This window comes from Rhagoletis zephyria, unplaced genomic scaffold (assembly GCF_001687245.7).
Source record: "Rhagoletis zephyria isolate East Lansing unplaced genomic scaffold, Rhagoletis_zephyria_1.1 Rzeph_scaffold_01867, whole genome shotgun sequence".
Classification (NCBI taxonomy): domain Eukaryota; kingdom Metazoa; phylum Arthropoda; class Insecta; order Diptera; family Tephritidae; genus Rhagoletis; species Rhagoletis zephyria.
This window is the reverse complement of record NW_016158951.1, coordinates 72975-96965: the sequence shown is the minus strand read 5'-3', so window position 1 is coordinate 96965 and position 23991 is coordinate 72975. Positions and strand designations below refer to the sequence as shown.

Genomic DNA, 23991 nt, shown 5'->3' with positions numbered 1-23991 from the left:
TTTAGAATTAAAAAAAAAATTTATGTAAAAATGAAAATGATTTTTTAATTAAGTTTATTTTTTAACCTAATTAAATTGGAACTCTGAAATTCGAGGATGTGGTCGAGTGTATATTAGCTCTTTACATAATATATATATTTTTTTTTTCAAACAAACATATTGCATATTTTCAAGGATATTCAAGGATACAATTTTAAAGGGCATTTTCAATACCTACTCGCCTCTATGCACCCAAAAATTTTCTCTTTTTTTTATTTCTGCAGAGATTTGTCTTTAATTTGCTACCCATACTGTGCACTGATTTTTTTTTAATAATTTTTTGAACAAATCATATTTTTAAAATTTCAAAGTCGTTTAAAAAAAATCCTGATGTCAGAGGGAAAAACTAAAAAAGCACTTTTACTATATTTACTTTATGGTTTCGCGAATATGTATATTGTTTTTTTTTTCGTGTGTAAAATTGTTTGTCGCACGGTGTAATCGAATTTTTTTTTCGAAATATGTATCGTTATTCATATTTCTAGCTTAGTCATAATTTTTGGCGTTTGTGTTGTGCCGTTATCATTGTTACGTTATCGTTATCGGTATCGATATTTTTTCTACTTTCGATATAAAAATTTACCGGTTTTATTACTATGTACATGTTTTCATTATATATATACTTAGTACCCTCTGCTCGCGAAATTTTTTATTTTTTTGCCAATTATGTGAGGAATAGGAAACGGCCATTATCATTAAAGCTTTCGATATCTATGTCAGTTTCGTGCACACATCAATTTCAGAACTTAAGTTCACTCTCTGCAGAGCCTAGACAGAATTTAAGCCAAATATAGACTAACCTTTCCTTTAAAAGTTGTTAAGGTCTACCGGGCTTGTCCATAAGTCTTCATCTGCAGAAATATAAATCACACTGCGAGCAATTTTGGAGTACTTGGCAAGGATGCTGTCGGCGATCTATCTTCACCGGATGAAAAAAGACAGCTAATAAATATTGACGAGAACGCTTGAGACTTTCTTCGGTTCTGAAAGCATTCGTGAATATGAAGGACCAAGTGTGGGATCGGGCGAAAGAGTTTTTTTTTTTTTGTCTCACTCATCACTATGCCCAAAAGCAAACAATAGGTACGCGTATAAAATAATTGTTTTTTTATAAAATGTTGGTGTCAAATTTTTAATGCGCACCACTGTCCCTATGGATTTATACGTATTTGCCAAAGCAAGTTAGTCTATTCTGTTAGTATTCGAGTCAATGCTTTGGGCGTGTTGTTCTAGTAGCATTTACCTATACTCGAACGTATCTAATTTCTACAGCAAAGACAATGCCTGAGGCCGTAAATTTTGCTGCTGAGGCCAGTTTTACAGCCAGCCCCGTTAGTGTAAGACAAACATTTTGTTAGTAGGCCTACTTTTGCGTTGTCGACAATCAACCGCTGGTCGTTTGACGACTACAACCAAAAACTGGCTGCTACTCTTTCACTTCGCCAAGTTACTACTTACTGATTTGCTGGCTTTCTAGAAATTCTTGGGTTCACTTTATGCAGCCCTTTTCTTTGAAAATTGCAATCAGCCTAGCCGAGAATTTGTTGTTTAATCCTTTTTTTTTTGGAATTTTTTGCTTTGTCGCTTTTGGCAATGCCCATCACTTCGTGATAATTCAAACAAAAGCAAGGCAGCCGCCTCAGTAATCGCAGTGCAGGACTAGCATCAAAAAAGGAGACTAAAACAACTAGGCGCAAAGTTAAAATAATCAAAAGAAAAAAAAGGGGGACCAGCAGCCGTCGGAAGTCCACTAACTACCAGAAATGCTTACTAAATAGCAGCAGCGAAAATGGCGCTCAACACCAGCAGCCAGCAGCCAACAGCCAACAGCCCACAACATAATCTCACCCAGCATTTGGCGCAAATATTTAGCAGCAGCAGCAGCGTCTCGGCTTAAAAGCGTTGGCGCGGGCCTGGGCGGCGTGGAGCAGCGCTCAGCCAGTGTTGATAGACGATTTGGAATTCTCTCACGTGTTTGTTGTTTGCTGTTGCTGTTGCCGTTGCTGTTGTTGTTGGCATCGTTGGTCGTTGTTTTTTTTTTTTATTATTCCTTTTTGCAGCAAAGCTTTGAATGTTGTCAAAAAATATTGTAAATGCTGCTATTTTGCTGTTGCTGTTGTTGTTGTTGCTGCTGTTATTTGGGCGCTTCAGTCGTGCGGCTGTGGCGTGCTCGGAATTGGAATTTGATTTTATGCGCTTTTTGCTCTTTAACTCATTTCGCATGGCTTTTTTGCTATCGTTTTTTTTTTTTTTTAGATTTCTTTGCTGCATCGCTACTGCTTTCTAAATACGCTAACACTAAATTTTGTTGGTTTTTCTGTATTTATTTTTTTTATTTTTTTTTTTGCTGCGCCCAGCGCTAACGATTGCAACAACCGCTTGTGATTTTGTGCGGAAAAAGTAGAAGTGAATGCGATATTTTTTATTCATACGAAAAGCTTGAATGAATGTGTATTTGCTGGTGTTTGTGTGTCTGAACTACAGTTATCATGCGGGTTAAGGGTCAATTAGACGATGCCAAATGGGGGGGCGGGGGGGCAATTGCTCTGCGCTGTTAAACGGGTCATGCCGGCAGTAGAAAAGGAAGGAGTAAAAAGCTCACATTCGCAGTCGAATTTTGTGGAATTTAAATATTTAAAAATTGTTGTGATAGGATTTTTTAAATGCTCAATGTTAGAGTGTTGTTATCTTAAATGCACTCATCGACGAGTTCTACGCCAAAAATCCAAACACAAATACACAGCAATTCTATTTCGAAATAGTCGACTCGTTCAGAGGATAGTTAAGCTGTTAGGTAAATGGATTTTTTCGTTGCTCAGAGGATCGTGCAGATTTTTCGTAAACAAGTAAAATTTCCAGAGAGAAATCGTTAATCTGATGTCAAAAGCAAAAGCATTTAGAATTTGGAAAATTTAGCTTTAAATCAGCGGTGGGCAGAGAGAGCTTTTACTCTGCACGCGCCTATACAAAATGTATAGAAAGCTTAAAATAGCTTTGCCCGCGGGCAAGGCGGTGCTCATCACCGCTTTAAATTATAGATACTGCACTCCCTTTCATCAAATCAGTTTATATTTTTTCTCAGAACTCTTCGTGAAAATAAAAAAGAACATAAAAAGGTAAACCTTTTAGTCTCTGACTCATTTCTAACATAGTAGCAGAGCACTATCCCCCGTTAGGCGATAGCCAAGCCGCATTAAGGGCTCTTCAGTCATATTAAATCAAGTCTGTAGTGGTTCTTGATTGCGTAGAGGGGCTAAACGCCTTAGCAGCAAACAACAGGGTCTTGTTTCTCTGGGTCCAGGGCAACAAAGGTTTAGAGGTAAATGAAGAGGTAGGCATGCTTTCTAGGGAAGCGACAGAAACCACACCAATAGGCCCCGTGCCCTTCTTTACCATAGGACCACACACTGCCAGAAAAGAACTTAGGAGAGAAGAAAGAATAAAAAGAGAACTGCTCTGGAACCAAGTCACTGGTCAGCGCCAATCAAACAAGGTTTTGGAGGATACAATAGGAAAATATATGATAAGCTCATTAATTTCTCAAGGAACAAACTAAAAATTCTAACAGGTATCTTAACAGAGCAGTGCAGATCAACAAGTCACTTACACAACACGGTCCACGGATTTATGCCGCTACTGTGATAGGGCAGTGAAAGTTCTGAGCACACACTCCTCTAATGCGATGCTGTGACGAGGAGACGGGAGAAGTACCTCGGATCACTAAATCCGCAGACGAATCACGAGCACTCGATGTCACCAAACAATCTACTAGATTTCCTAAGGGAGCTAGGATAGACCGAGGTGCTGCAAAAAGCAAGAGGGCACAATAGATCTCCTGGTCGCAGTGATTCCTCAACTCAACATCTATCTATCCTAATAGGGTTCCCCAGAACAGTGAGAGGCAACAAACAAGGAGCAGTGCTTTCACTGCGGTTGGTTGTACTTCGACTAGTAAACATAGATTTCCAGGGATCAAGGTACTCGTACTTGTTTCATCGTAACTGGATATCTAGCAATGGTAGATTAGCTTTAAGTTTTTCTGAGCTTTCGGCTTACCACTTAGATGAAAACAAGGAATTTCCCAGAGTGCTGCCAACAGATGCGAACTGAATATAAGGATGATAGACTGGATGTAAACGCGGCTATAGCCCAACCCATACTTTCAAGTGGAGGCTTCTTATATGGCCAGCTCTTACTAAGGACTATGCCTGTAAAAACTCAGCAGAATTGAAATGACAGCTCCAATGGACGCAGCGGATTCAATACGATTCGGTTCAGTGGAATGTTTGGTTCCATTTAGTACCGATGCGTCTTTCTATAAAAAAATTCAGACTTTACCACCGCTATAAAATTGCGAACTTAAGGGTACTGAATAGAGGGGCGATATGTGATAACGTCATCCTATATAGGTACACTTACAAGCGATATTAAAAATCTGCCCACCGACTTGATTATACCAAAGGCCTGGAAAAACGCGCAGTAACTTAATTGCCGACTGGAAGTCAGGAAAGGTCCAGGGATTTTCATTGGCCAGCTCAACTTGCAGCTATCACTTCGCCTGCCAGACCACGCAAGCGTTTCCATGCGGAAAGGTTTGGCTATGCACTAAATTTATTTGACGCGGTGGGCATGAGGACCTTGCTCAGGGATATCTTACTTACTGAATTACTGAAATTAACCACTCGAAAGTTAAGCAGAGAGACAGATCTGCAGTGCCTATGGCCCGCTTGAAACTAGGGATCTGTTAGGAGTGATAAAAGAAACAACCTCTAAAATATCTCAATCGGTTTTAATGGATATTACCTATTAAGAATTATCAGTTGAGGTATGAGATATCGGGTGACCCTAAAAACTTAAGTTCTGAGATCCAATTACATATAGACTGTGACTAGATTAAAAGTTATTTAAAACAACTTTTAGTCGGTTCGGCAGTAGGCAAAACCAACGAAATTCAATGTTCCAATATCCGTTCGGTCGGTATTTGAAGCTTCTTCAGCCGGCTAAGCGGCAACTCCATGCGGTATGATTTAAAGTCATTTCCGCCCCCAATTTCCGTAACATTTTGGATGATGGGGTAGTGAAACCATCTTACGTTTCCATCTATGCAGCCTAGCTTTCGCAAGACTATTCTCCTATGGCATTAAAGCAAAGCACTCTTAGCGCTTCGCGGCACTGTCACCTAACCTAACTTACTTATTAACCATCGGCTCATCACAAACCACCCTTTTTCCTAAATGGAGAACAAATGTGACCTATTTTTTTTAGAAATGATTTGTCGTCCCTAGGCCTAAATAAATATGTGTCTAGAAATATTAGGCATGGCATTTTTTTGTGTGTTATTGCACTTGACTGACAACTTTTGCTGAATGGCATTCAATGTTAAATTTCACTGTGCCGAGACGCCATTTGAGCGCTATAATTAAACCATTTTCGTAACAACAACAAAAAGTGTTTATTTTGCTTGCCGAAGTACATCAAATAGACCAGGCGAACAAAGCTTCTAATGTGCTCCATATATATATGTATGTATGTGAAATTAAACGCCTCAAACCCGGTGCTCTATTAACACAATATGCGCTAGAAACTAGATCTAAATCTAAGTTATTTCTAAGTTTGTATGTTAGGTACATATGTAGGTATGTAAACGCTAGATTAACACAATTAGTTATTGATTAATACAACAACAACTAAATCCAAGTAGTCCAATACGGCCGATACTGACCTAAATGCATACCCACAGACGTTACCAGTTGGAGCTACACACAATTTGCTTAGAGAGACTTGCTTAGGAGTGGCTTGTTGTTGGGTGTTGTGGATATTGTGGGGGTGCTTATTGTATGTATGTATGCCAGAGTCAGTGTGCAGAGCTGCTACTTGATTTGGGGCCATGCTGGAAAAACTGGCAGCGGCAGCAACAACAGCGCTGATATATGGAAGCAGTTGGAGATACATACATTTGTAGAAATAAACTTAAAATTCTTGTTGCATTCGCCAACAAACTAGGTAAATGTTTGCTTAAAGCGTTGTTGGAATAACTGAAAATGTGTAGATGTTGCAGCAGCTAAATTTTTACAGAGCATTGTTAGCAATAAAATAACAAAAAAAAAGAGAATAGGAAATATAGAAGAAATAGAATTACGCAGATGCGGAGATGCATACTTTCATGAACTATTTATTTAGAGATACATGGATGTATGTGTATTTAAGTATATATGTACATATGTTCTTATAGTATATGCAACTAATGCTATATAACGACTTATTTATACAATTGTTCAGACGCATGGCAGCAGGTGGAGGTGCAGTAAGAGGGGCAACTTTTTGATTGAAAAAAAAAATAAAAAAATTTATTTGCTGGTGTGCATTTGTTAGTTTGAAAAAGCACATGTATAAACACGAAATACTAGCTAAAGGCAAATACAGAGATATGTACGTGCGCCGTGGAGCTACGACCGCGAGCGCTTGTCGGTAGTTGTTGCAAGCAAATGTAAACAATAGTCGAAGAAAAAAGTGTGTACGAAGCTAAAGCAATGCAAAAGCAAAATAGCCAATGCAAAAAATGTGAGTATGAACAATAACGAATAAATAAGTAGAGGGAGAAAATGAGAGAAACTACTAAAAATTTCTGCAGCAAAAATAATTGCACTAAATTGAAAGTGAAACCCACAAGCAAAAAAACAGTTTATAAAATTCTAGTTTTTCAAAAAGAAGAAAAAATAATAACTCAAGCTGTAATTAAAACAAGTATTTTTACAATTTTATGTAGGTAAAAATATACAAAGCAGCGCACAGTCGATTGCAGCAGCGAAGTTACTACTTCTCGCATTCAATGCCACTACAAATTATTTGTTTAATTTTTATAAAAAAAAAATAAAATTTGTTTAAAACAAAAACTTACACACAGGGTGTAACAGGGCGAAATATAGGCGTCGTACAGTGGTCTAAGAATGGCAGAAAATCCAAACTTAGAAATGTCTCACAATATCCAACTAAGTGTTTAATTAGATGCTGCACTGCAATCTAATAACACGTTTTAAGGTTTTTTTTTTTGTGAGAAAAATTCACTAGTAAATAGTATCTATTCAAAGGGCACAGAAAGTCGGCGTGGTATGAATCGTATTTATAGACAAGAATTCGAATGAACATTTCAAGAGCTCAACAGTGGTAGTTGAATGATCGTTAATATATTGACCATTAAAATTGCCTTCAAAAATAGAAGTTTTTGGGTTTTTTTTTTTTGACCTGGAAACAGTTTGCAATGACGTTTTTTTTAAGTTTAAACACATATTTTGCTGATCTTCTTCGATCAACGGATTTATGCATGTATTTCCATGGTCGCAAGAATCGAAAAACGCATTTTAGTTTTTTTTTTTTGTAAGTTTATATTTATGGACATGCTTTTTCTTGGTCAAAAAAATACAAAAAAAAAATTATTCCTTTATGCAAAAACAGCATAAATATGTATTCCAAACTTTTTTATAAGTTTATTTCATTCCTTTCTTTTCTGGTAAAAAAATTAAAAATTCTGAATTTTCTGATTGTTTTGAAGGTCGTTTCAAAGATCAAGGTAATTTTGTTTTCCAATGAGACTAATTTCTTGAAATTTTCACGTGAAAACGTTAATTTTTCTCGCTGCGCGGCGCCGAGTGAAAGGTAACTGGTATTAAAATATTCTTTATATTTTAAGCTAATAGCAAAGCAAATTTCAACTGCGTCCGTCTGTGTCCCTCTGATTTTATTAAATTTTATATTCAGCACTTTTGTCTAAGGAAGTATAAAATTTATAACACTGGCGAACTTCCACGGCCACTACATTAGGGGTAGATTTTTTTATGGCTTGTGGGCGTGGCAGTCGGCCGATTTTGACGATCTTTCAGGTTTAAGTATTTATGTTCTAAGATACAAGCCAAGTTTTATTAAAATTGGAAAGCATTTACTATTTCCGCCCCTAGCGCAGTGGGCGTGGCAATTTTCCAGCCTGTGCCATTTTTCATATTTTTTTCATCGCTATGCAAAAATACTACAAATAACAAGGTATAGCAATATCGGAGCAGGGTTACCACTTTTCGCCACAATTTATCACGGAATATTCCACTGTGCAACGCGAAACTGGTAAGGCAGCGAAGTGTTCGATTAGTATGTAGGTAAAAACATACAAATATATACATGACTTATATGCATATGTAGGTATATATGTATTCCATATACACACAAGGCACTCTTAGTCGATAAATGTTTGGACAGGCTAGGCAGGCAAGGTTTCTGTTTTTAGCTAAACTGAGCTGTGCTGCGGCCTGCTGTTTGTTTGATCAGCTGAAACTGACTTAAGTGACAATTTTGTTATTTTTTTTTAACAACTCTAATTGTATAAATATTGTTTTTTCTTGTTATTTTGCAATTTTATTATTGCTACTTTTTTCAAAAAGAACCTTGCACTGAACTACTTATTTATTTATTTTTGTTAAATATTTTAGCCCCCTCACTTAAGTCCATATGTACATATGTATGTATGTATGAATTCTTGCGCATATGTATCTACTTGTATAACCACTTAGAGGATGAGTTTATGAAAGCGTAATGCTAAGTACTTGAGTAAATTGTCTGGAAATATCGCACTCGCTACATTTTCTTTAAATAATGCTGGTTTTTGTGCGCACTCCCTCGAAATATCATTGAAAAGTGTGTATAAATGTGTATGTATGTATGTATGTGCATATAAGTACATATGTTAGCCACTAAACGCATTCATTTTAGCTATGGTATGCTTGTGCGGTAAACGCTTAATTGATGGTCAGTCTGACCGAAGAAGCTTGTGGCTGCCACACAGTTTAAAGCGAGCGAAGCAGCAGAGGAGTGGAGCGTCTTCACATTGTGTTGAGTGATGATTTCGCAAGCAGCAGTAATAGTTTTGCACAGCAGAAACCAATTTTTATTTTTGCAAAAAGATGAGTTTCGAGTTTGAGAAATGAACGAAATTTCCTCAGAAGGTCAGTTGCAGAGATTTTGCGCGGGTAGTTACAGTCTAAGGTACAAGAAACGGGATAAAATTACTTTATTATCTACATTGTTAGCTTTTCCAAGAAAATCATCTCAGTGAAAGGGTGTTGGAAAAACATGCTACCATAAATTTTTTTTAACCAAGTTTTTAGTTTGTATTTTCCGAATTACTTTAAGAACGATATTCACGACAAATAATAGTCAAATCGGTGGAAAGGTCCTTTGAATAGAGGCTTAAGAAAAATCATCCAAAGCAAACGTACCCAACTCTTAGCTAGCTCAAGAGCCATCAATCCTTTCATAACACTTAAGCAGCTCCCATAAAGCTCATATTGCTTTTAAAAGTCGAAAAAAATGTATCAAGATATTAGAAAAAAATTCTCTGGGGCATTCTTTCTCATTCTGGAAAATGTTCAGAACTCTCTTAAGTAGGAAAGATCTAAAATCCCTGCAATCAATAACAGGATCTCCAGAGGAAACATAGTGCTGAGACAAGCAACCTATAACAGGCTATAAAAGTGGATCTTCCAGTCTTGCAGTGTTCACTGGCTTTACGTCCAATTTTGTTTTACGGCATCACCGTATATTGGCCATCTCTGTCGACTTGTATGGGAAGCTAAAGCAAATCTGTACCTAATGCACTAAGACTAAATGCGTTGGTAAAGCCTAGTGATACGTTACTTGGATACTCGAGAATTATAGCAGATCGTTCTGAAATCTTTCAGATATCCCTACTTTGGCTCGTAAAGAAGATTAAAAATCACTAGCCTCAGCTAAAAGTAACATCGATTCGCAATACCACACGAAAAAATTATTCGGAAACCCCGATTTTTCCACTATTTACGACCTGTCAAGGGAGAGTATATTTTTGGGAACAAAATTCTTTCAAACTAGGCAGTGAGTTACAAAGTTTTTTCTTTGGTGTGGTTTGCAACCGGCCTAAGGTATGTATATTCAATACTGAGGGATAAGAATAAATAGTGGGGTGATAGACTGGGTTTTGTTTAAACCGGTTTATACCGTTTTTTTTTGGAAACCCGATTTTTCGTATATCGAATAAGCTGGACTCTTTATCAAAAAACCCGTTTTTTTAGAGTTTTTCGAAATTTTAGAGTTTCCCTCTGTATTTGATTCCAATAAATTAATGTTGCTAATTAATGTTTGTGACACAAATAGAGATATCTAGGACGAGAAGTTGAACCATGAACCTTCCGAGTGGCAGTAGACTAATACAAGCACTCAGCTATGACGGCAAAAGGGCGAGTCTATTCCAAAAGAAGTCAGAAAAACGGAATAAGTAAAGTATTAAAAAAAAAATTAAAATAAGACCAAACGTGAATTTTTCACTGATTTTTGCAGGTTTTCTTTTTGATTTAAAAAACAAATTTTCACTTGTTTGGCTTTGTCCTTTTCTATGTAATAAAACCGGTTTCTTCACACTGCAATTTTTAGAACAACTCGAAACTCGGTTTCGGAAAAAATGCGAATAATCGAACACCCTAATAAATAGCCAACCAAAAAAAAATAGCTTTGATAAAAATCAAAATCAAAAAAAGTATTTGTTTACCCAATGCTCACATAAACTAAATAAATACCAAAAAACATTAAATCCAAGTAAATTCTCTAGCCAACTGCTGCTTAGGCACGCACACTACAAACACACCAACATAAACACAGCCATTGAACTTTTCGTACATGAACAAGGGGCACCTTCTGTTCTCAAACAACTCACTAGCTATAAAGTTCCGCAATATTTAAACAGCAATATTTACTCATCAATTTCGCAACTCTCGGTGCACTTTTACATAAGTACATACATACATGCTGCCGCTGAAGGTCAAATTGCGGTATTTACGATTAAATGCCTGGAACAATTCCAAACAGCAGCGCTACACAGACCCACCAGCCTCCTCCAGCCGCACTCCACTTACTCAAATAGTAGAGTGGGTAAATAAACATACAGAAAGAGAGCCACAAGCAAAACTTTTAGCTAAAATTCGATAAGGCAAACATGCTAACAAGCTACATGTGCATTCTAAATATCCATATATATGTAACTATATACTTTAACATATATACATAACTAAATGGAAACGCATGAAAGTATGTTTTAGTTGGGGCTAGAGGATGAGTGTTTTATGTTGCCAACGGGCAAGCCAATCACAGTTGCTCGAGTTGAACTGTGTAGCCTGAAGTACCACCCACAAGCAATTAATGTGTGCACTCGTTACAAAAAACAACAAAAACAACAACGACAATAAGTGTAACAAGAGAATGAATAACAACAAAAGCTGGCAAAAATTGAAAGCCAACATGTAGGGATATGGGTTTTGCGTTTATATTTATAAATTTAATACATTATTCATAATGACTTTTGGCTGTGCATGAAGTGAAGTGGATGCGACGAGCACCAGGCACACATTTCCACATACATACATACATATACAGTCCGTCAATAAAGTTTAGGTACAGCGAATTTTTTACAATTCGGGCAACTATTTTTTAAATATTTTATTTTTCGATAATTTTTTATAAAAATATTGTCAATTCTACAACAAAGAACCCAAAAATCAGGGTTCCGAACCTTGTGCAAAATCAAAGAAAATTCCGAAAAATTTCATTCAAATATTGCACTTTTTATTTACGCTCTCTAGAAAGAATTTGAGTATGCAAGTTTGTGGTGGCTAGGACTTACCATTGATTTTTAGGATTTTTTTTTTGTTGAAGGTGTCGCTCATTTTCTCCATATAAAATAATGTTTGATAATTTTTTTATATGGAAAAAATGTGCGACACCTTCAACAAAAAAATTTCCCAAAAATCAATGGTAAGTCCTAGCTTCCTCATACTTGCACTTTATTATACTAAAATTGAATGGGCTAAAAAACTGCATACTCAAATTTTTTCTAGAGAGCGTAAATAAAAAGTGCAATGTTTGAATGAAATTTTGCAGAATTTTCTTTAATTTTGCACAAGGTTTGGAACTTTTCTTTTTGGGGCTTTTGTTGTAGAATTAACCATATTTTTATAAAAAATTGGCGAAAAATAAAATATTTAAAAAATAGTTGCCCGTATTGTAAAAAAATCGCTGTACCTAAACTTTATTGACTGACTGTATGTATGTATGCATGTTTATTAGCGCTCGTACAACAAATCAAGCACTCATGTGTATTTTTATGTAAAAAGCCAGCATTTTGCGGACATAAGCGCGCTGCTTTCAGCCAACATATGAAATATACACACCACCCCCCGCACTCATACATACACACAAGTGTTTATATGTATGCATGTAGATATGCATGCAGCGCGGATTTCATGAACTTCCTGTGAAGTGGCGAAGCGGCAAGGATTCACACGCGCCCGCACCCTTTTAGCCATAATTCATTTTTATTTTAATATATGTATGTGTATGAATGTGCGTAGGTATGTAGCTGAGGCGCAGCGAAATTCAATGCTCACTCAGCAAGTGAAAATAAACATGAAAAATGTATAGAGCACTCACATACATACATACCTCACATACATACATGCACACATAAGCTGTAAAAGAATTGTTGCAAATTGGTTAGGAGCAATAAAATCGCAGCAACGAAACCAGTTATTGCCAAGAGTAAACAATTCATGTAGTAGCATACTTTTCGGCGTCGATTTTCATGCCCTTTTTGGCATTGCGAGCATTTTATTCGCTTACGTATTTTCTATTTGGATTTTTATTTTCGGTTAGCTGTAATCATAAAATTATATTTTAGTAGCAGAAATAGCAAGAATAGCACGAATAGCACAAACAGCAGAAGGAAAGAATGAGAACATAAAATAAAAACGCTGAAGAGGAGAAAATTAGGGGAACAAATCCAAAAGGGAGCGCCCGAAAATAAATGTACTGCACAAATAGAGGGGAGCTTTTAACAGAAGATGCTGCTAAGCAAACAATATGCGCGCGCTCAGCATTGGCAACATTGCACGCTTTAACGCTCACAAATTAATGCTGGTAAGCAGGCAAAATAAAAAAAAAAATACAGAAATTTAACAATGATAATGAAGTGGAGAGAAGTTAAATTGCAAATACCAGAAGGACATAATAAAGTTGTGCACTAAATAAAAAAATAATAATTGTGTAGCAAGAATGTGGTTTACTTAGTAGACGGGCGCTAAAACGAATTAAACGAAGAAAATGAAAAAATTTGTAATTTAAGTGCCGCAACCATAAAACCTGGAGACTTATTAAACCAAAAAAATTTTAAAAGTTTTATAAAATTTCAGTTCCATACATTCTCTTAGATACATATCTAATAGCTGTTCGCCCAAAAATATGTCTGTGCTCTGACTAACCAAAAATTATTCGCCAATAAATTGTGTGTGACCACAAATTGGATATGTCCCCTGAGGTGGCTGCTGGTGAGACAAGTAACATATCTATATATATATATATCTACATACGTATATATGTAAGTATGTACATAAATATGTATAGCTTCTAAGCTATTGATTTCGTACTCGAGCTTTTTTGCTTTTTTGCTATTTTTCTGTTTTATGTTTTTTTTTGTTTAATTTTTTTTTTTTGCGACAAATATGAAAGTCACCAGCTGCCCTAGGTCGTACAAGCAGTAAGAACAACAAACAGATGGCCTTCGCAGTAAAGCAGCTGGTGGAGCAGAGTCAGTGGCAATTGATAGTTTAGGGAGTCGACAATGAAAACCAAGTAGCCATTGGGGATTCTGGTAGTTTGCGCTTTTTGCACAGCTGTTTGGAGCATATTCGCTTGAACTTCACAAATACATAAATAGGTATATGCATACATGCATACATACATATGAACATTGCATTAAAATTGTATCATTAAATGATAAAAAAAAATCATTTTAAGGTAAACAATTGTCCATTCTCATAGAGCAAATAGTAAGCAAATTTAACCTAAAGAGGAGGCTTTATGTCTTCTCGGAGTATGACTTTTCTCAATTAAACGTATTTTAATGAAAAAAGATCCTGATTTGAGAAAATTTCCTTCAAAACAGGAAAGCTAATATGCTTTGCTAAGCTACCAAGAGACCCAGGTGACAATTTCCAAACCATCGCAGGTGGATAAAACAACGAACATTAGAGCTATCATATCAAATTCTAATAAGGAAGCACACAGCAAGGGACCTCACTGTTTTATCCCTGTCGAGGATGGGAATTAGCCTTTACGAATAGGTTCGATGTACGACCTAAAACCGGATGGGAATAGTAGAGATACTTGAGGTGAAATAAACAATCCAGCATTCATACAGACATGGATAGTTTATATTCTCTAGTTTGCATTTGTCTAAAGGAAATCCATGGATTCCGCTCTATAAAATCTGATTATTAAATTCAGAAGGACTACTGGGTCTAAGTTCCCAATTCACCTTCTACAGATCTACCTAGCTCCATTTCAAGGCCATTATTTAGTTCGAAGAGTTATACATATCATTATTGCTGGATGGACGGGAGGTGTTCTTCCTCATTGAGGAAGTGAAATATCGTGGAATATCCTTTGATAAGAGCGTAATGTTAATAGAATTAATATACCGCACGATCGACCGTCTAATTATTTCTTGCGCCTTCATAAGAAAGTAATCTGCTTTAGTAGGAAAATAAATGTCAAAGTCTATGCAACTTCGACGTCAGATATTTTTCCTATATATTGGTGCAGATAGATCAAAGAAAGAAGACGGTAATGAAGATGGTGCGTCATAATAAAACTTAAAAAGGGTTTGAAAGGCGTTTTAGTTATCATTTCAGAAAGTCAAGGGCCACTAGGATGATCCCCTACAAATTTAAAAAAAAGAGTGTTTCATCCTTAGATGAAGCGAGGTCTTTAAATATTCTTTTACTAAAAAGATAATTAATCACCTAACCAGCGAAACAGTGGATATTTAAACCGGTCATAACCTGCAGTGTTCTTAAAAGCACAGGATTTCTCTGTCCACAGAGAGGGAAGCTGGGAGTATATTTGGCTTTAAGGGCCAGAGTATTTATAATCTGTGTAGAAGAGAGTTCAAGGTGCGCCTTTATTCAGCTTCATCAAAAATTTTTAACTATTTAATAGTAAAATATGTTTAGAAAATATTTATTTTAGTGCTAAGTATTGCTAAAGTTGTGTGATATGCCAGCTCATGTTCTGCTCGATTGCCAAATACCAGCATTTTATAATATATTCAGTTCTACATATTTTTTAACCATCAATATAAGTGTCCACAATCCCATCAAACGTGTAATCTAAGCCACAAAAAAGTTTTTCATTTATTTACAAACTTTTTACGCACGCAAAAGCTTGCAACTTAAACGGCAAAAAATACTAAATGTTACCAACTCAAAGCTCAATAAAAACGGTTAGCTATAAACCATTTATTCCATTTATAAGTATTTGACCTTTGACCCATTTAAGGTTTATGCTAAGGCGACCACTGACATTTACGAACATACATATGTATGTGCACAAGGGTAGTCCAAAAATACACGTGAAAAAGTAAAGTCGGAAAAATATTGATTGTTTTTTCCCATTTAAAGTACATGGAAAACTTTGAGCGCTTTGAGCGACCTNTTTTATGCTAAAGCGACCGCTGACATTTACGAACATACATATGTATGTGCACAAGGGTGATCCAAAAATACACGTGAAAAAGTAAAGTCGGAAAAATATTGATTTTTAAGAGTTCCATACCATTTACACGAAAAGTTGTTTTTTTCCCATTTAAAGTACATGGAAAACTTTGAGCGCTTTGAGCGACCTCTAAATATTTTTTTATTTCAAAATTAAAAAATAGGGGTTTACATTTTTCGATATAGAACAATCCTTGGAGGTGAGAGCCTTACAATTCCGACTTTACTGTTTTTGGACCACCCTAATGTACTTATAGCAAATGGAAGTGAAAAATAAGGAAAAAGGAATGGAGGTTATTAACGTTTTTAACAGCTTAGTGAATTTTAATACGCTCATTAAATATTAAAGTAATAATCTTTATGTTGTTGGCAAAGCAGTCTTCTTCTTCTCAATTTAGCGAGTCACAACGGTACGCTGAAGGACTCATAACCGCTATAGTATTTATATTTATTGGCTAATNGTACTTTAGCGAGTCACAACAGTACGCTGAAGGACTCATAACCGCTATAGTATTTATATTTATTGGCTAATAATGAAAATATGGTTTCATTTACCATACTAAATAACTATATACTAATAGCTAAGAAACAAGTAAAATAAACAATAAAAAGTTTAACTAAGTACATAAAAATAGTCGATAGCTGAGGAGTGTGGCGGTCAGGGGATTCACATAAATCTAATGGAGTGTATGGATTTGGAAGTATGGAAATATGCAATTTTACGCTTTTTTGATAGAGTTTTAGGAAATTGTTAAAAGTTGTTGTTTGCTAAATAAAAAGCTTTAATAGCGTAGAGTTCATTATCCATAATAGCTCTTTAAAAAAACCGTGAAATTTGTATGTAAAATTCGTTGATTTTCATGAACTGTAGTCACTAGAATGGCATTAAATGATTTGTAGTTGAAGATGTACTTAAATACTTAATGCGAAGGCAATTTCGTTAGCTATAACTGTTTTAACGAAAAATCCTAATCAGAAATAGGTATGTGCTGATTAAGTATCGAAAATCCTACCGGCATTTTTTTGTTGTGGAGTTGTATTCTTAGGCTATACTACGAGAACATATACCGTACTTTCGAAGGTGGAACCGAAGCATAAAAAGGGGCCTTGCGGCTTCATCTTCTTTAAGACAGGAAGAGCAAATAAGATTGCTATGTATTCCAGCCGTATTCAACGATTTGTGCCTCGGGAAGTGACTACTTAGGAATTTCAAAGTTGTATGCTATCATACTTGCTTAATCGAGCAGCTCCTTGAATCCTCCCAGTTAAGACTGAGAGCTATAACTGGTTGCGGCCTGAGAAATACTTGACCTGAGTCGTTGGTAACCAAATAGCAGCAATTCGTGTGTGACCTATCACTTACGAGTATTTAAAGTAATGCCCCTCCATCCTTGGGGACTGCAAATAATAAAGCTTCGAATACCGAAGACTGCGTACTATTCTTCGATATTGCGAAACCCGTCTAGATCCCTTCTCTGTACACAGAACCTGCTTCTTTTAAATTTATAAGTGGCCTTAATTGAAGTTTAAAGATTTTCAACACATTTGAGGCCTACTCCCCAAAATATCAAAACACTCCCTCAAAAATTACGTTTTTTACTACTCTAAAAAAAGAACTCGGTAGCAATGATAGAGCTAGTGAAATTTGCCTACCGGGTACCATACCGGATATGACTGTTCTTCCGAGAATTAGGTTATTACCCACAACGCTGTCACGTAGTCCGTAGTGAAAGAGGCTATATATACCAGCTACTTACGTTCTACCCTTTTCTCTGAGTATAGTCAATTGTGAAAAGCAGCGTTTCTTTCTGCATGGAAACATTAGACTGAAGAGATATGCTTAGTTCAGTCAGTTTTAATAAACAAAATCTTGAGTCAAGTACACTAACTCTGAGTACTCGTTCTTAACACCTCGGAGCAGTGAAATTCTATTTTATATTAGCTAGATTTTTCGAAACAAACCATTCTTGGAAGCCAATAAAAAAGAAACTGCTGAAAATAAAAATGCATACCCACTATAACAGGCGTCCAGATTCGGTAACGCGAGATATTCTTATGCATTTTTACGCGTTAAATTCGATTTCTCTGGCAAAATTGGCGCAAGTGTTCTTAGTTTAAAGTTAACTTTTAAAATCACCTGAAAATCACAGATATATTGAAGAAAATTACGACAGGTTTGAAAGTGAATGCATGTCCCGCGTCTCCAGATTCAAAACGGGTTATCTTCAAGAACGCAGTTTTTGCGAAATTACTACAAAGAAAAGTGTTCCTTTGTAGGATTCCCTATCAGGCATTGGAACCTGAATAGGAATTTCGTTTCTCACCGGGCACTGACACTTTTCGAATAAGAGATTTGTAAATGGAAATGAAACAACAGTCGAACTAAAAGTGTTTGATTAAAAAGTATTTTCCTCGTTGAAAATGCGTTTGAAACCTTGTTTGTAATTTTTGCAATCCCTAATGGGCACCGCAGTAAACACTTAGCACAGTGGTGCAATTTCACGAAAGCAATTTAAGAGCAATCGATGTAATTAGGAAAAAAATTGAAAATCAAAGCGAATGCTATGCGTGTTAAAGTAATCAAGTATTAAGTGGATTTGAAGAACGACATCTAAAACATAAATGAAGCTCAGCAGAGTGTTTAAGTGCAACAACAACCCTCATAACAATGAAATAGAGTGACTAAACGTTTCGCGAAGCAATTTATGTAAGCATGAAGCAAACAATTTGAGGCTTCTAACTTGTAGAACAAGTAAGAATTGTATTCCGCGAAAAGCCTATTAGAAATAAGTATTGTCCATATAAAGTGAGTGTAAACTGCAAAGGAGTCCACTATGACCATTTAAAATCATATCTATTGGAGATATACGTATAGCATTTATTTAGTCTGTACATCTAAGGTATTGGCAAACTTACCGATTAAAAAGTATCTCCACATCGCAATCATATTGATGTTACTTGTTGCTGCTGGTTATTTTGTTGTTGTTGTTGTTGTTGTTAATATTAAAGATGGCTTTGCTGGCAGAGTTGTTCCATGCAGTGCACTTACCAAGTAGTTGCGACACAAAATGGTCTTCGTCGTCTACTTTGAGCGACTGACTACTATAAATGCAATCGTTGTCTGTTGCTTTTGCTGGTGGTTTTTAGGTTGATGTTGTTTTTGTTGCTACTACAGTCAGTTGCTTTCACATTGCACTTGATTGATTTGTTTATTTTTTATTGTTATTCTAATTGCAACTGAAACACTGTTGGTGTCGCTGGTGCAATGCTGAGTGGTGGTGGTGGTGGTGGTGGTGTTACTGGTGATTAAGTGCAACCGTTTCGAACAGTAAGTATTGATTGCGGTCGTTAATTTTGAGGTTTTTACACTTTTTGCATTACTTTTGGCTGTTACACAGACATTATTTAGAACACTACTTGCTTTGTTAGTTGTTGTTAGTTAGTTAAATTTTCTATGCACTTTTATAACATTTTCACTCTTCTTCCTCCCACTCTGCGCAAGCATGCGCCTCTGCGAACGGCAAAAAGTTTGTGCAAATTGGGTTGCACAACTTTTTTTTTGTTATTTTGTTTTTTAGCTTCGATTGCCAATTTTTTTTTGGTCTGTGAATTATTAGTTTGTTATTTGAGGGCGACCCTTAGTCGTATTTTTGGTTAGTAGTAGTCATTTTGAATTCAATAAATTTCTGCACTGAAAAGAAAGAGAAAAATTATTATTTATTAGAGCATAAGTGAAGCTCTAATTTCAGCACATTTTGCTGCTTCGTTGTTTTGGTTATTTGTTGTTGAGTGAAAGGCGTGAATTTTTCTGCTGGCGAGATTTATTTACTTTCAATTCCCTTTGTCAGCTTTGCAAGTGTCCCCTCTGCTGAACAAGTTTTTTTTTTATTTATTATTTTTTCCAGTTCATAAGTTACATACATATATTGCGCGCACAAAATGGCTTCCTTGCCTTCTTTTCTTAGCCTTTGCAGTGAGTTGTGTTCGTTTTTTACTTCATTCGCTCGACCTATTACCTTACCACATAAGCAACCTCAATGTTTTCGTTGTCTTCCGTGTCCACTATGGACCTGGTTGGTATTACATGCAAACATACTTACAACTGGTTTTCTTCAGTTGACTTGTTGGAGTGGTTATCGTATTGTTTTTGTTTTCCTTCCTTACTTATTCTGCTCATGCATTAATGTATACTCATTTTTCTTCAATTCTTTTTGCTCACTGCAATGCGCCACAAAACAATGACTTTAATCAGTCGAAGAAATCAAGCAATTCGACCCAAGATGGTACCTCCGAAGACTTGAGTGTGCCAGCACTCCTATGTGGATGGGCTAGAATACACCACATTCGTGCACAGCAAGCGAAAAGGGACACAAGAGAAGCGAAGGTGCATGGGTAGGGATGATTGTTTGAACCAGGTAGCCAGCAGTAAGCGGCGAGCATAACAACAAAACCAACTCCACAGCGAAGCGTAGCTTGTCATGCCCGGCTGTGGCAAAAAGTATGGCAAGGAAAGGTAAGCAAACGGAAAATCCGTTGAGTCGCTTGAAAGGCTTCCAAGAAGTACTCACAAGCTACATAACTGGGTAGTAGTACCTTAAGCAGACACGCTCGCTTGTTTGTGCTCTGTTGTGTACCTTTTGAGCTGACGTTGCTTAAATGTTTTCGTTTTTTACGTTTTTTTCTCGCTTCGCAATTTGTTTGTAATATTTCTTATGCAAGTTTTTTTTGTTTTCTTTTCTTAACCAATTCTGTTTTATAGCCGTATTTCAAGAGAAACGTTTAAAGCAAACAACACACACAAACACATTTAAACTATCCGTTGGCGATATCGATGATGGTTGATATTGAAATATGGTATAATGGGAGAGGTAAGAGACAGACAGCAATGACTGCGGACTGGTTTTCTGATGACGACGTCGCAGTCGTGACGCAGCCGAGAAGAGGAGTCGCAAGTGGATGTGTAGGAGATACAGCGCAACGAAGCGAACGGGCGGATGTTATGTGTTGAAAACAGGTTTGACAGGTAAGAAAGGTAAGCGCGTATAGCAAGCAATAAAATAACGCCACTATACACAATCGTGTCAGGCGAACGTCAACGGCGAACAAAGCGTCTACATATGTATGTGTGTACATACGTTGACGATGCTGCTGCTTGGACCTACATAGCTTATGTGCGCGGGGTAGGAAACGGTTACAGGTGAGCTAACAGTGTGACAGACAGTCGAATTTGCGCTTGAAGTCGCCTCTTGCCAGCTACAGCTTCTCATTTGATTTCCAAGCGCGTATACGCTATCTAGATAATCCCCTGTAGCAGGGAGGCACTGGCAACGCTGGCTGTATGGATGTTGCGGCGGCGCGTCAACTGCGCTGCTGCTGCTGTCGCCGAGATGATGTTGACGTAGTCGCTAGTGTTGCCGTTGTGCATTTAAAGTGGCTGCAATGCCGTCACTTCACTACGTTTGTATGCACGTGTGTGTGTGTGTTTGAATGCATGCAGTTGCTTTTGTTATTGCTGTAGAGTGTTACTTTGATTTTCCTTTTCTTTACCTGCACTTCGTATGCACACACACACAATACAAACACAGCAGCATTAGCTGCACACACACTAACAAAGGAGGGGAAATTCGAATGCAGTTGAAAAGTTGAAAATCTTAAGACTTGAATCACTCGTCGCGTACACTTTAAAGTTGCTTTTCACTATGGCGAGCGAGTGAATGCATAATTTATTTTTTTAATTTTTCTGTTATAAATTCACAAATCAAAGGCGTTGGCTTTAAACACAATTTAAGTATTTTCCACATTCTTTTAGGTTTCACTGTTTTTCTTGTGTTTCATAAAAATTTGCCTTTCTGCAACTCACACTCGTTATTAATTCTCTTTGACTATGCCTTACTTTGCTTTCTTCCATACACTTACTTAGCTTCGCATTTTCTGTTATTCACGCGTTTTACTTAACAAAATCATTGCACAAAATTATAATAAAAACGTAAAAATCGCAATTCGCAAACACAATAAACGTTAGCAGCACTCGCGTAATGTATTTAATTCGGTCGGTCGGCTGCTGCTCAGCCGCCTTACTTTTCGTTTTTTTTTTTTTGAAACTTTGCACAGCTGCTGCTGCTTTCCGTACACCGTTCACATGAAGCACACAACAGTACCCGCGACAACAATCCGACACTGTTGAGAACACAAATAATACTAAAGTGTTCACGGTTGTACGCAAATGCAACGCTACGCTGCTTCTTCTTCTTCTTCATCTTCGTCTTCATACACACATTAGCAGCGTGCTCTCTCACTATTTTCAGGTCGTCGTTTAGTGGCGCGCTAATAGCTGCTTCGTTCGTGATTCTGCACAATTTTTAGTTGCCTGCATTTGGGATTTGTTGATTCGCATCATTTGCTTGTGTGTTTACTTTTCTCAGAACTGAGCGGAAATGCAGCGCGCGTACTCAGCAACATGCACAAAATTTGTAGCAACATGAATGCACTCAACAACCTATGCGCACTGAACACACTCCATACGGTTTTCTCTTTACAAATGATGCTGAGAGTTAAGTGAATGTTTATTAGCATGCTAGCGGTGCAATGTTGAGATGCAATGTTGCTAGGTGCTGTATTGTTATTGCTAAAGGTAGTTGACCTTATTCAAAGGTATAGGGGAAACTTTATTCAATTATGTTAGAGGATATCACAGGAAAGGAATAAAATATGCAAAGTAAAAGGTAGATAAATTGGTGTACATATGTACATACATATGTATGGAGCCAAGTGCCTTATATGTATTGCTAAAACATAAAATGCATGTACAGTGCTTTTGAAATATTTCTTTTTTATATATTTTAAATATGTATTAACAGCGTTTTCCCTTTTATCAGTTTTCATATTAAATTCAAAAAAAAAAACATTTATCACTTAAATTACTTTATGAAACTGACTCTAAGCAAATACAATTAAAGGAAGATATGTGCATACACATAGTACTGGACATATCTATAGCACCCCCCTTTCAAAGTGCTATTGTTTTCCACTAATATTTCAATTTTTATTTTTAAGAATTTTCAATTAAAATGCAGTTCTTTCTCTAACAAAACCCGTATTTTAAACCCAAGTTTAAAACTTTTTAAAAGACTACAAAAAACGCAAAAAATTTTACCAAAAAATTTCAAACGTTTTTCTCAGAATTGTTAGATTTTTTTCGAATACGTAGTTTTATAGCCCATTAAATTTTAGTCTGATAATGTGCAAGTTTCAAGTCGCTAAAATCTAACGTTGTTTTTTAGAATTTTGGGTAAAATTTGTTGCGTCTTTTAAAAAGTTATAAACTTGGTTTTATATTAGCTTTGCTATAGAATAAACTGTTTTTTAATTGAAAATTCCTACAAATAAATAAATAAATATGAGTGGCAAACAATATCAATTTGAAATGGGGGTGCAATTGTATTGGCCAATACTGTATGTACATATATATTTTTGTATGTACAAATGTTTAACAAATTCTTTTTTTAAACAATTCTAAAAGCACCTTATTAGCAGCATTTCTCCCACATCCTACAACAATAATATTATTAGCAACTATCTTTCTGCAAGAACATACAAAAACATTAAAACAAAACACAAAAGATTGTACACAAGCCATGCACTGAGAGAGAGTCGTTTAACTGCACACTGCAATTTGTCTCTTAAACAAGCCGTTGCATTTTTCCATTGTTGTGAGTACCCAAAAAATGCATTTCTTCTCTTCGTATTTTCCGTGTTTTCGCTAGGCTTCCAGCGTTCTCTCTCGCATGCATGTTTCGCTATTTTGTGCTCGTATTTCTGTTTTGCTTCTTTTTTGTTTTTGTTTTTGTTTTTCTTTCTGTTTTTTTTTTTGTTTATAATTTTTTTTGTACCTTGCATTGCATGAACTATTGGCAATTTCTTCGAACCGGTTGCGCTGGTTTTCTACAAATTCGTTTGCGCTTTGATTGCGCTTACGTTGCAATTTATTTACGATTTCTATGTAAAAAGAAAATAATATGGCAATGTGTGTTTTTGTTAATTTTTTCATGTTTGTCTTTTAGCGCTGGAAAACCTTAATGCAAAGCAGAGTTCATGATAAAGTAAAAACATTGAAAAGTTCGTGATGCGCATTGAGTGGGCAAATTAATTAGAAAAATAAACATGAAAAATAACAAGGAAAATAAGGTAAAAAAATTGAAATAAAATAAAGTATAAATAGTACATATCGTCGCTCGTATGCCTGAAAAATTAATGTGTAAAAATGAAAAATTTGGGAAATCAAGTTAAAGAGTTTTTATTTACGTGACTTAACTCAACATTTAAGTAATTGAAATCG

General features: G+C 36.2%; 1 long non-coding RNA gene across 1 annotated transcript; it reads right to left on the bottom strand.

The window, feature by feature from the left end:
* Positions 1-18808: 18808 nt before the first annotated feature.
* LOC108365431 (uncharacterized) lies at positions 18809-21838 on the bottom strand. The gene is made up of 2 exons (XR_001847929.1): positions 21550-21838; positions 18809-19347 (listed from the first exon to the last, which is right to left on the bottom strand). It is a non-coding gene; the product is annotated as an uncharacterized LOC108365431 (long non-coding RNA).
* Positions 21839-23991: the final 2153 nt, after the last annotated feature.